Genomic DNA, 15,431 nt, shown 5'->3' on the forward strand with positions numbered 1-15,431 from the left:
GTGTGCGAGAGCTGGGCAGTGGGCGCCCTGTGATTGTCTGAATTAGTCATGTGCGGGCGGCGTTCATGAGGGTTTGTGATTGGCCTGGTGAAGCTGGTGACTGGTCAAATGTGGAGGTGGGGCTGGACTGTGGGTGATCGCGGCCGCCCATAGTCCCGCCTCCCTGCCTGGCGCACGTGTGTCTCCTGGCTGAGGTGAGGTCTTTCTGTCATCTGCTCTTCCACCCGCCTGTCTGTCAGCCCCGCTCTCTGTAAGCCACCCCTCTCTGTCAGCTACCCCCCTTCCCCTGTCAGCTACCCCCTCAGTCAGCTACCCCCTCCCCTCTGTCAGCTAACCCCCCTGTCAGCTACCCCCTCCTCTGTCAGCTACCCCCCTCCCCTCTGTCACCTAACCCCCATCCCCTCTGTCACCTAACCCCCATCCCCTCTGTCACCTACCCCCCATCCCCTCTGTCAACCTACCCCCCACTTCTGTCAGCCAACCCCCTCCTCTGTCAGCTACCCCCCCTCCCCTCTGTCAGCTACCCCCCTCCCCTCTGTCAGCTACCCCCCTCCCCTCTGTCAGCTACCCCCCTCCCCCCTGTCAGCTACCCCCCTCCCCTCTGTCAGCTACCCCCCTCCCCTCTGTCAGCTACCCCCCTCCCCTCTGTCAGCTACCCCCCTCCCCTCTGTCAGCTACCCCCCTCCTCTGTCAGCTACCCCCCCCTCTGTCAGCTACCCCACCCTCTCTGTAAGCTCCCCCCTCCCTGCTGTCAGCTACCCCCCTCTCTGTCAGCTACCCCCCTCTCTGTCAGCTACCCCCCTCTCTGTCAGCTACCCCCAAACAGCACGCATTCCCCCCCTTCTTCCCCAGCTCCAGCGGGGCTAATGTCCTGCAGCCGGGTCACACTGCACTGTCTGTCTGTGTGCTCTCTCTCTCCCACCTAGCCGCCGGCACCGATGCCACCTGAGACAGTGAATTGAGGGCCTCTGGACTGGTGTCCTAGCAACCAGGGATGCTTTTGCAGGAGAAAGCATGGTATTACAGACTCTGCTCTACTGACATCATCCTCTGCTCTACTGACGCCGTCCACTGCTCTACTGACTGACAGTGTCCACTTTTAGCCTCGGTTCACACCAGAGGCGGCACGACTTGCAGGTCGCCTCACCGAGGCGACCTGCACACGACTGCCCGGGCGACTTGCAAAACGACTTCTGTATAGAAGTCTATGCAAGTCGCCCCAAGTCGCCCCCAACGTCGTACAGGAACCTTTTTCTAAGTCGGAGCGACTTGCGTCGCTCCCCTTAGAACGGTTCCATAGCACAGAACGGGAGGCGACTTGTCAGGCTACTAGGTCGCCTGACAAGTCGTCCCTGTGTGAACTGAGGGTTAAGGTAGGCTAGTTCCATATTTTAACTGACATTTCATTTATTAATTAAATCATATTTTATGGGTAAACCTTCCGTTTTTTTTCACCTTAACCACTTCAATACCAGGCACTTAGACACCTTCCCGCCCAGACCAATTTTCAGCTTTCAGCGCTGTCGCAATTTGAATGACAATTGCGCGGTCATGCAACACTGTACCCAAACAAATTTTTTATCATTTTGTTCCCACAAATAGAGCTTTCTTTTGGTGGTATTTGATCACCTCTGCGGTTTTAATTTTTTTGCACAACAAATAAAAAAAGACCAAAATTTTTTTTAAAAAAACAAGTTTTTCTTTGTTTCTGTTAAATTTTTTTGTAAATAAGTACGTTTTCTTCTTCAATGACTGGTACTGATATGGCTGCACTGACGGGCACTAATACGGCGGCACTGATGGGCACCGATGAGGTGGCACTGATGAGGTGGCACTGATAGGTGGGACTGATGGGCACTGATAGGTGGCACTGGTATGCGGCACTGATGGGCACTCATAGGCGGCACTGATTGGTACATATGGGTGGCACTGATGGGTACTTATGGGTGGCACTGATAGGTGGGCACTGACAGGCACTGATAGGTGGGCACTGACAGGTGGCACCGATGGGCAATGACAGGTGGCACTGATGACACTGATTGGTAGCAGTGATAAAATTTATTGGTGGCATTGCTGGGCATATCTAAAACATAATGGGCACATTTGGATGGCCATGGGGTACATACCTGGCCATCCACATGTTGCCCCTTCCCTGGTGGTCCTAGTGGCGATCCCTGGTGGTCCAGTGTGGTGATCTGAGGGGGGCTGCGCTGATAAACAATCAGTGCAGACCCCCCCTGTCAGGAGAACCGCCGATCGGCTCCCCTATACTCACGTCTGGCAGATGCGAGTGAGGAAAAGCCGATCAATGGCTCTTCCTATTGACAGCGTGATCAGCCGTGATTGGACACGGCTGATCACGTGGTAAAGAGCCTCCGTCAATCCACTATAGGGCGGGCAGGAAGTGGTTAATGCATGCTATGCATTAAGGTGAAAAAACATCTGATAGTTACCAGGCCCCCAGCCCCCCGGTTTACTTACCTGAGCCCTTGAAAGTCCTGCATCGAGAACGCGCTGGCTTCTCGGCTCTTCTCGGCCTTGTCTTCTCGGCTCTTCATTGGATAGATTGATAACAGCACAGCCATTGGCTTGTGCTGCTGTCAATCAAATCCAAATGATGCGGCTGCCGGGGGGCGGGACTGAGACATACACTCTGTGTCTATGGACACAGAGTGTATGAGACGGGAGCGCGCCCACAAGGTAACCCCTTCGGGAGAGAGCTTCCCGAGGGGGTTAGCTATTGCGGGGAGGAGCTGAGAGAGCCGCCGTGGGACCCCAGAACAAGAGGATCGGTGCCACTCTGTGCAAAACGAGCTGCACAGTGGAGGTAAGTATGACATGTTTGTTATTTTTAAAAAATAAAAAATGAACCTGTACAACCCCTTTAATCATGCCCCTTTAAGTTCCCCTACTGTTAATGCAATTTGGCCACAGCCACTGTTCACTGTAGCACACCTCATTACTACTCTCTTTGGGTAACCCAAAAGGTGTCCCAGGTATTTTACAATCCTATAGCTTGTACTACAAAAAAATTGCTGTGCGCCGCGAAAGTGTTCGGGTTTGGCTTGAAGAAAAGGTGTCAACCCTAACTTCACCTGTGACAGGAGTGATACAGGAAGCATCAGCTCTCCAGCCACATGCTTCCTCTAGCACCGGCTCCTGTCACACTGATGCTCGGGGATCCACCAACAGTACCAGCCAGCAGTACCCAGCAACAATACCAGCCAGCAGTACCCACCAACCATACCCACCAGCAGTACCCAGCAATAGTACCCATAAGCAGTACCAGCCAGCAGTACCCAGCAACAATACCAGCCAGCAGTACCCACCTACCATACCCACCAGCAGTACCCAGCAATAGTACCCATAAGCAGTACCAGACAGCAGTACCCACCAGCAGAACTGGCCAGCAGTACCAACCAGGAGTACCCACCAGCAGTACCAGCCAGCACCCACCAACAGTACTCACCTGCAGCACCCACCAGCAGTACCAGCCACCAGTACCAGCCAGCAGTACCCACCAGCAGTACCCGCCAGCAGTACCCACCAACAGCACCCACCAGCAGCACCTGCCAGCAGTACCAACCAGGAGTACCCACCAGCAGTACCCACCAGCAGCACCCACCAAAAGTACCTACCAGCAGTACCAGCCACCAATACCAACCAGCAGTACCCACCAGCAGTACCAGCCATCAGTACTCGCCAGCAGTACCAACCAGCAGTGCCCACCAGCAGTACCAGCCCTGGAGGACAGCCAGCAGCAGCCACCAGCCATACCCACCTGGGGGACAGCAGCAGCCAGCGATTCCTGCAGGAATCCTGAGGAAGAAGTGAAGATTGAGGTAATTTGAGATGCAGGTAAACTGCAGTGCATTAGTGTGAAAGCAGCCTTAGGCCCCTTTCACACGATCGGTCCGATCGGGTCCGCCTGTCTGTTTTTCAGGTGGACCCAATCAAACCCTCCATTCACCTCTACAGAGCGGCAGATGTAAACAGACTTGTGTCCGTTTACACCTGCCTATCTCCAATCTGATCCACTTAGGAAAGCAGAAGGGTATCTGTCCCCTTCTGTCTGGGCAGATAGGATTGGAGGGCCCATAGAGTAGAGCGGGCTGTGTCCATGTCCACTCTGCATATGCAGAGTGGACATGGACCCTGTCATCAGCCTGCTCCTCTCATTGTAGCCCGCGATCGATTATCAAGTCGCTAAAGTGGCCCTTGCTCCTCAAAAGGTTGGACACCCCTGAGTTAAAGCTTTGTGGAGAACATGTAACAAATATTAAGTCTGTGTTATCGCAAATTGGCTGTAAAAGTGGAACTATCCTTCAAATCTTGTTCAAGACCTACCTTAAGGCTCAGTAATGTGCATTGTGTAATCAGTAGTGAGCAGCATTACGTGCCAGGCAACATTATACCATCTCCCCCCTTCAGCCCCCCATAATATTTACCCGAGCCTGATCGTGATTCAGCAATGTGCAGGAGAGCGGCTACTCTCCCGAATCTCTGCCTCCACATTGGCTCCTGCTGCTGGTTTGGCAATCACAGCCGGTGAGGAGGGTGTGGGGGCGCAGCCAAGCCCCATTCTGTGCTAGGGAGGGCACTCAGAGAGGAGGAGGAGCCTGGAGCGCTAGCGGGGGGACCCAAGAAGAAGAGCAGATAAATATAACATGTTTATTATTTTTAATTTAAAAAAAGGGGAAGCTTTACTATCACTTTGAATGAAACCTATCCTGAGTAATTGATGACATTTTGTTTTGAAAATGCAAAATTCCTAGCTATCACATTTATCCAAAGAAAGGAAACCTGCCTTGAGAGATTGCTGACATTTTATTTAAAAAAATGCTAGATGCCTGGCTATCATGCTGATATAATGACTTCAGTACGTTTTGAGTCCCTGACCTAGAACAATTATGCAAACCAGGAGTTCTGACTTCACTGTCTGCATACTTGTTCAAGGACAATGACTAAAGCTGGCACTCAATGGATCTTTTTTTTATTAGCCAGCTGACTATAAAAACATTGAATAGATTACCCTATCCACACAATTAAGGTGGATGGGGGGGATCCTCCCCGCTGCATTATTGTATTTTGACAGCAGGATTTGCCGGCTGTCAGAATACACTGATCAGAGCTGCATACGATTAGCTGCAAGCGCTGATTGAATGAAAACTTTCCAACATTCTTTAAGGAACTGATCGTTAAATCCACCTCTCTTGTCTTGAGCAGGAACGGCCATAGATGGATTGAAATTTGGCTGGTCCTTGCTGAACCGGCTAAATTTCAATACATCTATGGTCAGTTTTAGAAAGTATTTACCTATATGTTAGGCAAACTTTTTAAAGTTATGGATAAAGTGGGAAAGGGCCTCACCCTTTGTCAAGTTTTATTTTTATTTGTCAGTTATTTTTAAATATTTGAAGGTTCGCCCCTCTATTTGTTGTGGTGACCATTTTCACTGAGACTAAAGCTGATGGGAACTCCAAAAATGTTGAGTGTCACCAGAACAAGAAGTGAGGGGAAATCCTTCAATGGGGTGGCCTGTATCCGTAACATCTCTATCAAATGGGAATTCAATTTGGAGGGATCTCCTATTCTTTCCTGTTGAGTCTCTAGGATGGGAAATCTCCCCAGTGGGACACAAGTAGAAAAAAATGTTTTTTTTAGTCCTCTCTAATCAATCTAAACAATAAAAATTAAAAGTTTTGGATTAACATAAATTTTAAGCAAGAGAACACTGAGTAAGTAGCATTTTTAGGAGGTGACCTGCATTTCTCTATGTATATGTTTCTTTTAACTTTATCAGCGTATGTCAGGCCAACCAACCAATTTGTTTGAATGATAGAGCAAATTTCAAAATATTGTTTCATCTCTGGAATTGAGATCAGAACCAGAACAATGCAAATGCAACAATGTGATGAGGTCATGATGGTGCATGAGGATTTTACTCTATGCCAATGATTTGTAAATGACCTCCACTGTAAATAAATGATTTTCTTCACTCAGCCTGCCGTTCTCCCACATCAGAATCTCATATCTGTTATTAAGAGTGATGACTGTGGCACATTGTTCTTGCAAAGGCACTCCGGTGGGCTGGGAGATGGATTAGCTAATGGTACAATGATGAAGGATGACAGGGTTTCCATGAATAATCTTCTAGAATGAGACAGCTAATGCCATTTGTAGATCAATTTATGCTAATCGAAAACATTTTTCCCTGGGGTTATGTCTGCTTGGGATCACTTAAATACGATGAGGTTAATACGGATAAAACAGGATCCACAAAATGTTCTGCCAACAGAACTGACAGGTATTATAAAGTGGTGGAAGTATCAGCATTGCGGTAGCTGTTAGGTCTAATATGGAATCCCCTCACCCCATCTTGCCATGTATACCCTCCAAGATCTTCCATTACTGTACACCTATCCATTTTTTAATGCCTGTCTCTGTAGGGGATTAAAAGCCCATCTAAACTCCACAAAAAAACCCCTATGATTTAATGGAGCTTACCAATCCTTGGATGTGGTGGCTGCATTAGGTTATTTTATTTTTTTTACCAAGTATACAAAATTGCTCTTGATTATGGTAGAAATGCAGTGTTCATATAACTTCCTATGAGCTTAAGTGGATCCAGAGAGCTTGGATACTGAGAGAGCTGTGCAGGACATCTGCACATGTGCCAGCCCACCCCGGGCATCTGCACACTTGCAGAGTTTTCCTGTGCATGCACAGAGACTGCGACCAGGGAAGTCTTAAAACTTCCCTGTATTTGCATGAGGGCAGATGTGCCAATGGGCTCTGCCAGGACCTGAAGGCTGGGCAGAGTGCCTGGTGGAGCCACCTTAGAGGTGGACTTTTGTTTCTGGCGAAGTACCACTTTAAAATGTATGTAAACTCTATGAACTTCTGTTATTTGCTCCTTTTTCATCTGCTGATTAAAAATGTTTTATTATTTCTGTTTAATAAATGCAAAAAAAAAACAAAAAAAAATACCAGTAAGCGGAAGTCATGACGTTACCATGTACAACGTTCTGTCCCACAGGATTGTGGGTATTGGAGTCCTTTCCAATTGCTGGCTTGTTTGTACAACTTTTAATTTGTTATTTTAATAAACATCAGGAAGATTTTACACAATATGAGCCTGGTGCTCTTTCTGTTTTATCAGTGACTCTGAGACTCTGAATGATGGAAGACCTGTGCGGGGATGCTCGATACCAAGTGGAAGGTTTTTCCACACAAGTCTCACCTGTTTTGGTAAGGAGACATCTTCACTGGTGTATGCACATGTGGTATTGTAAGTCGACCTGGGACACACAGATACTTTGTTCAAAATCACCTGGATTCAGTATATGGTTGTGGACTGATCACATCATCTATAAGGACTCTTTTCTTACAATTTCCTTTGTTTTTATGTTTCTCATTAATTAATAATCACAGTATCTAGGGCGGCATGTGGTTTACCGATTAATTTTCATGTATGTTATCCTATACATATATTTACTGCAGCTCATTTAGGTATTTTATTACCATTTGCACGGTTTCACTTGGATTGATATATTAAAAGTGAACATTCACTTGTGATCCTTTGGACAGCTTAAATTCACCAAAACTGATGGATCTTTTTGTAATAAAAGGTCAATAACGCATAAGGTAGCAAACAACTCTCTCTTCTACCTTTAAAGACCAGAAACAGCTCTACTTTTAGGGAAGGACAAGTTATGGTCCACTCATAAAAAAGAACAGAGGGGGACTCATTGTGTAAAACCCTTTAAAACTTTAAAAAATAAAAACAAATACACTCACATTTTTGGTGCCCATTAAACATTGGCACTGTTTATACAGCGTAAACATGTATTAGAAGTTGCAGCCTCTCCCTTCTGCTGTACTAGGAGCTGGCATGCTGTGCCCTCTACAGTGGTACAAACAGAAGACTTGTGGACCAGAAGTGATGTCAAGACCCACCTAAATGAGTTTCATCAATGACTAGCTCTGCTTTATATATCCGTTTGATTTTATTGTGTTCTCACACATGTAAAGACAGCAGCTTTTTTATTTAGGTTTTATTTTTAGGCACTATTGATTTTTTTATATATTTATAGAGGTTAGTGCTCCCTAAGACAGCCACACAAATGAAAATACACTGTGTTGAAAAAAAATAAAAATAAACTGTGTTTGTCAGTTTCGGAATGAAGGTAGGAGCTGCTATATTCAAGGCACATCAACAGTCATTTATCTGTCTTTGTAACATGTTTAGGGCTCATTTACATGGACATGTGTGTATATTCTGCACAGAATGCAGGTTCTTGCAGGCAAAGGTAGCAGAAGATTGTGTGTAAAATATGCTATTAAAGTACATTACTCTAGGTTTTCATGCATTCAGATACGTACAGCATTTGGATGTGTACTTTATGCGTGTATGCGTATACACATCTGTACACTCTAAAATAAAATCTAAAAAAATCTGCAGATATGTGTAGCGTTATCCCCAAAAGGGTCACTGGTAATAACGGGTCCTTCGAAAATAGCGTGGAGGCCGCCCACCCTCATAAGCACCAGTCCATTCACACCTACCTGACCTTGGCCTGGCATCAAAAGAGCCCCTAATTTTCCACTTCTTAATAAGTGATTAAACAGTACTGACTGTCATATTCAAGGCTTTGGATATATTTTTATATCCTTTTCCAACTTTTATAACGTTTCATTACCTTGTTACGCAGATCTTTTGACTGTTTGACCGGCCACATTCTGGACATACCTCCATAGAAATTGGCAAGGGCATGATAAATATTCAGGTTGATCATGTGCTTCTCCCAGCCCCATATTCTAGAAACAGGGGAAAGCAGTCAAACTCTCAGCCCGTAAAAACCTGAACAGACCAAAGCAAACAATCACTACTCCCTTCACTATAGAAAGAGCCAAAAGCTAACCTTTCATAGAATCCTATGCTAGGAGGGTGCTTTATCTGTATGGCCTTTGACATAGCTGTGTCTTTTTTGTACTCTGCAAAATGTGGCGCAAATTTTTGGTTTGTACACCCAGCTGTGTGTAGGGCCCCACTGAGTCCTATAGTGTTGTGATTGGATGCGTAAAGAACTATATGTAGTGCACCCCGACAGAACGGCTGGTGAACTTGTTTCTTACAACACACACAGCCAGGCACACAGCATCTTCTTCACTATTCCACTGGCTCGAAGGAATAGTCTAGGGGTGCCTTTTTATTGGAATGGTGAAATTGCATGGGGTGAAGGGAGCATGGGATACTCCAAACTGATGAACTGCACACTTTGAGAACACTTTTTTTTATCTCACTGAGCTGCACAAAAATGTCCCACAGAATCTCTAATGCTGACAAATGACTAGGACTTTTCCCAAAAGACTAAAGCTGCACACACAGTCACTAACTTCCAGCACCAAGGTATCTTACTTACTCGGCAACAGGATCATTAGTTGCCTCCTTCTCATATCCACCATGCACTCTCCAGTGAGGGAGACATGGACTCACGTCACCATAGGGCAGCTGGATACCTTTCCCCAACTTCCTTCTGGTATTCTCCAGTGAGCTTCTCCAGACCCAAACAATCTTTAGGACTAGACTTTGCGAATAGGCCCCCAGCTAAAGCTTCAGCTGGGACCTCAATGTTTTCTAAATGGCACCTCCAGTAGATCTGCTCCAGGAGCAGAGCCCCTGCACAGGGGTCTCCTCCAGCAGTACTGAACCCAGGAACTCTGCTGCTCCTGTCTCAGACCCTAGATAATGTATGGGCTCTCCCACCACCTACTGGGCACACCTCTCTAGGGATTGGCTGGAGTCCTATAAATATTCACGCTGTGCACTCTGTTCTTCCTCCCACTATGATTCTAGAATTATTTAGAGTACAGGAGGAAGTAATCAGTGCAGCCTGTAAGACACTGAGCAGGCCAGAACAATCAATCGTTGCTCCACTGATTACAGAGGAGCTAAACTAAATGTACCTATCAACTTGCACTAACTAGGAGGGTGCTATACCTACAGTGCCTTGCAAAAGTATTCGCCCCCTTGGCTTTTTACCTATTTTGTTACATTACAGCCTTTAGTTCAATGTTTTTTTAATCTGAATTATATGTGATGGACCAGAACACAATAGTCTAAGTTGGTGAAGTAAAATTAGAAAAATATATACATAAAACTATTTTTCAGAAAAAAAACTGATAATTGGCATGTGCGTATGTATTCACCCCCTTTGTTATGAAGCCCATAAAAAGCTCTGGTGCAACCAATTACCTTCAGAAGTCACATAATTAGTGAAATGATGTCCACCTGTGTGCAATCTAAGTGTCACATGATCTGTCATTACATATACACACCTTTTTGAAAGGCCCCAGAGGCTGCAACACCTAAGCAAGAGGTACCACTAACCAAACACTGCCATGAAGACCAAGGAACTCTCCAAACAAGTAAGGGACAATGTTGTTGAGAAGTACAAGTCAGGGTTAGGGTTATAAAAAAATATCCAAATCTTTGATGATCCCTAGGAGCACCATCAAATCTATCATAACCAAATGGAAAGAACATGGCACAACAGCAAACCTGCCAAGAGATGGCCGCACACCAAAACTCATGGACTGGGCAAGGAGGGCATTAATCAGAGAGGCAGCACAGAGATCTAAGGTAACCCCGGAGGAGCTGCAGAGTTCCACAGCAAAGACTGGAGTATCTAAACATGGGATGACAATAAGCCGTATGCTCCATAGAGTTGGGCTTTATGGCAGAGTGGCCAGAAGAAAGCATATACTTTCAGCAAAAAACAAAACCCAACACATCACATCACCCAAAGAACACCATCCCCACAGTGAAACATAGTGGCAGCATCATGCTGTGGGGATGTTTTTCAGAAGTCGGGACTGGGAATTTGGTCAGGGTTGAGGGAAAGATGGATTGTGCTAAATACAGGGATATTCTTGAGCAAAACCTGTACCACTCTGTCTGTGATTTGAGGCTAGGATGGAGGTTCACCTTCCAGCAGGACAATGACCCCAAACACACTGCTAAAGCAACACTTGAGTGGTTTAAGGGGAAACGTAATCATGTTGGAATGGCCTAGTCAAAGCCCAGATCTCAATCCAAAAGAAAATCTGTGGTCAGACTTAAAGATTGCTGTTCATAAGCGCATCCAACTTGAAAGAGCAGGAGCAGTTTTGCAAGAAGGAATGGGCAAAAATCCCAGTGGTAAGATGTGGCAAGCTCATAGAGACTTATCCAAAGCGACTTGGAGCTGTGATAGCTGCAAAAGGTGGCTCTACAAAGTATTGAATTTAGGGGGGTGAATAGTTATGCACATTGAATTTTTCTGTTATTTTGTCCTATTTATCATTTGCTTCACAATAAATTAAAGATACAAATCCTCAAACAATCCATGTTAATTCCAGGTTATGAGGCAACAAAACACGAAAACTGCCAAGGGGGTGAATACTTTTGCAAGGCACTGTATGCTAGATGTATCTAAACATGGCGATTTAAATGCCCATATGAATAAGCCCTAAGGAGCTTAAACATGGAAAAGTGTGCATGTATTGCAGAAATGTACTAAATATTGTTTCGTTAATTTGCCTTGGCAGTTAACTGCTATTCTCATCATTCCACTATGTAATGGAGATGGGCAAAGGCAGACATGTTTGAAGCCTCGTCTGTGTGACACAAGCTTTTTCAGTCGATACAATGGGGAGGAATCTCAGCTATGAAAGCATAGGAAGTGTGTTAATTATTGGGCTGCCTTGACAAAATGCATGTTGTTAAAGTGCAAAACACAGACATTAACACCTCTGCAGTAATGGGCCAGCCAGGCATGAGGGAGACTGTTATTGTGAAAATTTATGGATTGGTATTACTTAGCCTGCACCACATGCTCTATATTCATTTTTTTATGAAGAATTCAGTGACAGGACTACTATGATTTGCTTTAAGCTCAACAATGGCTGTTACTACAGGACAATGTAAGACTTTTGCCAATGGTATTCATTATTGGCAGCTCAGGGATTATTCCAAGCAAGTGTAAATTTGTGTTACTTCACCTAACCCTATCCAAGCAGGAATTTTTAGTGCTGGACTGGTTCATAGATTAAAGAAAAGGTTTTACACTACAGTATTCAGTTCCTGATAGGACAAATTACGTGTAATACTTTGTCTCATTTTTCGAGACACCTTGCAATGCTAGCTGCAATGTCAAACAGGGAGCCCCCCTTGGCGTACACTTGTCCAACAGCCTAGCTAGCACTTGTAATTTGAAGTGGAGCACCGAAACACTGACTGCACTGTATTGTCAACTTTGCACAGAAAGCATTAATTATATGAGCCTTTCAGGTTAAGGACTACTTCTTTTCTTTGGAATTTATTTATTTTTTCAAGAATAACACATTTTAGAAGAAACCATGATCATATGAACTTTACACACTGTCGATTAACTTCATGCATTAACTTTTTTTTTTTTTTTTAGGGATATGAATTGTTATCTTATTAGTGAGTTATACCCAATTTATTGTACATGTGTAGTGTAGCACAGCACAGGTGCTTTTATTTTATATTCACTTGTGGTGAAATTCATTTTGGTGTTAGCAGCATTATTATAATTTTGAGTTGTGTGCGGAATTTGGGAATATGGTATTTTTTTGCTAGCAAGCGCCTGTCTCCAGTTCCCAGCCTGTCTCCAGTTCCCAGCACTTACCCGAGGCAAGCACTGGCATGGGGAATGCAGAGGAGGATGAAGCTGACATTTATCACCTCTCTCTGCTTTCCACTTGCTGAAGCTTGCCTTTTGGACAGAAACAGGCGTTCTCTAGCAAAGCCGCAATCTGCTTATTAGAGCTGGACACCTGTGCGCCAAGTAGGGGGGGCGCTCTGCCTGACATTGCTGCTAGCGGTTAGGAAGTTGGGACAAAAGACTGTATGTACTTTGTCCCATCTGTAACAGAATCATTTAAAAAATCATACTTCTTTAAATTCTTAAAAAGCTATTTCAGACAACAAGCAAAAGCATTCAGTGAATGATGAATGATATACAGTAAGTACAGCAATGGTGTGAAAATTTAAATATTCACTCAATTTCCTGTAATCTATTCTTTGGGTATTCCCTTGCAAAATAAGCAAGCACACTTGTACACAGGATCAGTAGGAGAGTACTTCTGAGATGTTTACTGTGTAACTCCATATTTTCTGCAACCTGCACTACAAATCACATTAAAGCTCCATGCACACTAGTGTTTTTTATAAGCTCAAAAAAAAGCTCAAACAAGGGGGCGTGGCCTGCTGTGGACCATGATGGAGGCTTGAAGCCTGAGCTCTGTGGACAGGATCCGAAGCGACCGCACGCACCGATCCGACCCCCAATCCGGCCACACGGAGGGGGAACGATATCTGGACCATCCCAGGCATGTCTAGAAGGCGGAATAAGCCGCTAGCACCTCGCCACCTCACAGACTACTATCCCCCCGCAGCCATGAACGAGGTCCAAGATGGCGCCTGCGCCGGGAGCAATACCTCAAGGACGTCCTGCTCTGTACACACCGAGGCACAGTTGGCAGCTCCCCCTCAGGATGATCTTCCATTCCAGCCATCTGAAAACACCAACAGGGAGGAAATAGATACCCTGCCATCGCCAGACGTCTCATCCTCTCAGCACAGCGCAGACAGAGGTAAGAGACTGGCATCTTCCCCCCATCTCCTCAGCAAGGAGCCACAATATAAAAAGCATCAGTGGGCTGACAGAGACCTTAACACAGCACACACCCCAGCTCTAATGGCCATCCCTGCATCAGATAACCCTGTGACAGAGTCTATGCTTAAAGCCATGCTCCTGACCCTGCAAAGAGACTTGCACAAAGAACTACAGCTTTCTGTCTCTCAGATACATGACAGGGTAGACAACCTTGAGGGGAGAACGAATGCACTAGAGAAAAGCATGCATGACCACGTCAGGGTACATAATGAATTGCTAGAGGCACATGACCATCATGCGTCTGAAATACACCACATAAAGCTGAAATTAGCAGATTTGGAAGACCGTTCCAGAAGGAACAATGTAAAATTCAGAGGTGTTCCCGAATTTGTTAAACCGCATGAAACCTACCTACAACAGATGTTCTCAAGTCTATTGCCTTGTTTAAACACAAAGGACATCACAATCGATAGAGCGCACAGAATCGCTAAACCAGCACACCTCCCCCCTGACATTCCAAGGGACATACTAATGAGAGTGCACTACTTTCATGTTAAAGAACAGATACTACAAATGGCCAAAACCACTAAACCGCTTCCAGTACCGTACACGAATGTCCTCTCCAAAGCCACAATGGAGATGAGAAGAGCATTCACCCCCGTAACCTCCTTGTTACAGGAAAAGAAAATCGCATATAAGTGGGGTTTCCCTACCAAGCTACTGGTAATGTATCCGCAACAAGTAATTCCCATCCTCACTCCCAAAGATGGATACAAAAAATTGACCAATTGTGGATTTCCTACCATATCTGCCAGCGAGACCAAAAATAGGGGCTCCCACACGTGTCCCGGAACCGGATACATGATCAAGGCGATGCCTTTAAACAACAAGAAGGCCTTCAGTCCTTCGCATTAACAGGATCCCATACGGGTGCAGTCATAGAGACAAATCCACTCCCTCAGGTTATAGTGTGCCACGCACACTGATATAGTTGTTATAGTTGTTGATTTTCTGTTCTTAACTTTTTTTTTTCTCTTATTATTTACTTTTTCTTACTGAATCTCTGTTCTACTTATCGATTGAACTGCCTACTGTCACACCGTAATACCTCTGACAGTCTCGCGTAGCTTCAAAGGTATTTCCTGTGTAGTTTTGCATATAGCAAACATACTCTGTGTACTTACATATTCTGTTATTTACCTCATACATAGTTGGGTCGGATATAGTGTGTGTAGAATCTCGCTCCTTTCATCGTCATCCCAGGTCACTCTCCACTATCATGGCCGTCAAAATCACCTCCTTAAATGTAAAAGGCCTAAACTCCCCCTTTAAGCGCAACCTCATGTGGAAAGAGGCACTGTCCCACCACGCTGACATATTTTTCGTACAAGAAACGCATTTCGCCAAAGACAGTTCCCCAAAATGCTTGCACAAGCGTTACCCACACTGCTTTTTTGCCAGTGCCCCTGCCAAAAAAAGGGGAGTAATGATAGCGATAAGCTCATCTATCTCCTTTCAGTTACATCACTGTGAGACTGACAAAGACGGTAGGTACCTGATTCTCTCTGCAACTATTGAGAACCAACGTCTCATCCTAGTCAACCTCTACTCCCCTAATACTGGCCAAAAGAAATTTTAAAACACCCTGATCTCCAAATTGGCCCCGTATAGATCCAACCCAGTGATATTATGTAGGGATTTCAATGAAATAGTTGACATCTCCCTAGACACGTCTAATCCAACTAA

Source organism: Aquarana catesbeiana, linkage group LG03 (genome assembly GCF_042186555.1).
Source record: "Aquarana catesbeiana isolate 2022-GZ linkage group LG03, ASM4218655v1, whole genome shotgun sequence".
NCBI classification, from domain to species: Eukaryota; Metazoa; Chordata; class Amphibia; order Anura; family Ranidae; genus Aquarana; species Aquarana catesbeiana.